Genomic DNA, 2,872 nt, shown 5'->3' on the forward strand with positions numbered 1-2,872 from the left:
AGCAAGTATACTTTATCTTGCTCCATTATGGCTGCCAATTTTTCTAGGCCTTCTATTATCCATATAACCTACCTCCACTCATTTTGGGCATGGTTCATCAAGCCATTATTCCTCTAGCAGTTTTGCAAGTTTCTGTCCAGAGGAGATGTTTGTGAAGCAAGTACCAGTTTGGCTTGGCCAATTGGTATGAGACTTTTTGAGCATCTTCTTAGGACCAAATGACTCTGTCTTGCCCAATTTGAGCTCAATTTGACACTCCATGTGAGCGCATCATCCTAATCTAATTTCTGGACCAGTTTATGTGGTTGTTAAGCAACTACATTAAATCTTGATCCTAATGCTCTCCAAGTTACCAGAGTGAAAGTCCTTCTTACCCTAAACCTTCCAGACAACTCCATTGCTTCCAAACTCCTTCCTGTTGATCAGCAGTTCTCATCCAAGTTTACTGCAGTAAACTTTAGAGGTTAATTACCATTCAACCGGAGCTCTTTTCACCGAACTACCACCTTAGTTGTAACCTCCCCTGGATGAACTACGCACTAGACAACGTTTGCAATCCTTTGGCACTTTCTCCTCACCAACTCACGCGGTCACCACCTCTCTGGCAATGCCATGGCCGCGTCCAGGATGGTTTCTTGCTCGGTCCCCTCTCCCTCTTGTCGTCTTCGCGCTCGTGAGCATGTCCCACAGCTAGCCCGCATCGTCACCGTCCTCCTGGAGCCGTTTCCCCCTCCGTCAGCGCTCGTCGCCGCGCGCCCATGGCGCACTATGGCCGATCGAGCTTTAATGGCGCCGTGGCCGCTTCTCCTCTGCACCCTCGGTCCCCTTACCCTGTGCGTCTCATAGCTCGTCCGTTGCCTCCCTCGTCGCCTTCTCGCACCATCCCGTGCTCGCTGGCCGTCGCCAGAGCCTCGGCCGGATGTGCCCGGCGGCACCCGAGCCCATCCCTCTCGCCCCGTCTATAAATAGCCCTCCCTGCGGCCTCCCGAGCACACCACTCGCCTCCCCTCACTCCTCTGGTCCTGCCTAGCCACTAGCCCGAGCTCGGGAAGCCCTCTTCGCCTCTGTTGGTCACCATGGCCGCCGCCCTCCTCTACCTAAATTGGCTCGGGCCAAGCCCTCCCTCTCCTCTTCTCCACCACCAGGCGACTCCCCTATGTCCCGCGAGTCTTCCCCACCCCTCGGTTTCTCGCCGGAGGCCCTGTGGCCGCGCCTCCATAGAACGGCCGCCGCCGGCCGTACTCTCTGTTGCCTCCAGCCGCAGCCGCCCTAGCTCTCCCCGGTGCCCGTGTCCTCTCTGGATGGAAGCGACATGGCCTCCAGAGCCCACCGGTGGCTTCGCCCTCACCGGAGACGGCCGGAGCCGGCCAAGCTCGTCGCCATTTGCCCCTCCCCTGCCTCGCCTCTGCTTCTGGCCGGGGGAGCGGGGGAAGAAGACGACCGAGCCAGGCAAGGTGGGCCCCGCGTCGCCTCGACCCCACCAGTCAGCCTAATAGGGTGTTGACCCCGGTGCCGACGTGGATAAGTGACGGGCCCCACTCCACGGGACCCGCACGCAAGCGACCTCAAGCCCGGGCCCCGCCACTGTCCACGTGGATAAGTGGAAGCGTACTTCCAAGGAGTACGTTTTCGCCTTCAGAAAGCGTATTTCTCTTCTACTCCAGCCGTAAGTGCGCTTTCCTAGTCTGAAAACGTATTCTCTCCTTAGGCGCCTTCTGTTTTCTCACTCAGGGGCCTGTTTGTAGAGATTCTTTTACAGATCGGTCCCTGAACTTCGTCGGGCTATAACTTTTTGCTCGAGACTCCAAATGAGGTGATTCCAAAGCCCACATCTTCGTCTCTTCGAGCCCGAACTTTTGGTATCATTTTAACTATGGTTTGGCACTGTGAAAATGACCTTTTTGCCCTTGCACTTAAACAGCCCCTCCGAAAGAGAACTGTTTCCGGCAAATCTTTTCGCGGCTTCACCGCACTTCTTCCCGGTGCCTTCTTCATCCCCAGGCAAGCCACAATACCCACTTGCATGATAGTCATGCAGTAGCCATGGTTTTCAACTTGAATATTTATTAAATGATGGCTTGTTTAAAATATGGTTATCGTTGTTTCGGTAGTGCTTCTGGGTTAGTGCTCACTTGCTTGCTATGTTGTTATGCACCTGGTTAGCATGCCCTGCTAGTTGCTAGTATTACTTTCATATTGCCATGCTTGATAGTAGTACATGTTGGGTTGGTCATGTTCTTCGGTGCATGACTAACGTCGGTTATCGAGTACTGTTAATATGCGTTGTTCCTTTGCTGTTAGTTGGTTAAGTGTTACTCGGTAATGTTATTGATGAGTTTTTGCATGGTATTTATGGTTGATGCTAGTGGTCATGTTATACTATGAGTAGTGTTGCACTTGTAATATTTATGCTCGTCATTATGCCATGTTCAGTTGGTGATTTATTCATAGTTGATATGGTGGATAGTTATGTTGCATCCCGTGCTTATGTTGATATCATGCTCATGCTTTGTATATGCATCATGTTATTTTATCATGGCTCAGAATATTGCATTCAAGTTTAACCGGATTTAATTGAACTTGAACAACTGTTGGCTGAGTCATGGTGCCACCATATCGAAACTGACCAGTGCAACCACGCGTACCTTTATGGGAAGGTCCTAACTGGGTCTATTGTCGTGCCTCTCGCCGGTGCCTCCAACGAGGGAAGGTTATGGGCGTGCGCTACCCTGATTAGGTAGGCGGACATAACCTTGTGTGCCCGTTGTTGTTATTATGGGTCCGGTCCCCGTGAGGTACGTTTTGGCCACGACGGTGGTCGTTGTATCTTTGGTAGACACGGGGCCACCCAGGATGAGCCCAGTGGGGAGTG

General features: G+C 52.4%; 1 long non-coding RNA gene across 1 annotated transcript; it reads left to right on the forward strand.

Annotated features, from left to right (window-relative positions):
* Positions 1-712: 712 nt before the first annotated feature.
* LOC123163661 (uncharacterized) lies at positions 713-2,001 on the forward strand. Its single transcript, XR_006481937.1, has 3 exons — positions 713-1,666; positions 1,746-1,813; positions 1,922-2,001. It is a non-coding gene; the product is annotated as an uncharacterized lncRNA (long non-coding RNA).
* The last annotated feature ends 871 nt before the right edge of the window (positions 2,002-2,872 follow it).

The sequence above is a fragment of the Triticum aestivum genome, chromosome 7D (genome assembly GCF_018294505.1).
Source record: "Triticum aestivum cultivar Chinese Spring chromosome 7D, IWGSC CS RefSeq v2.1, whole genome shotgun sequence".
Taxonomy (NCBI): domain Eukaryota; kingdom Viridiplantae; phylum Streptophyta; class Magnoliopsida; order Poales; family Poaceae; genus Triticum; species Triticum aestivum.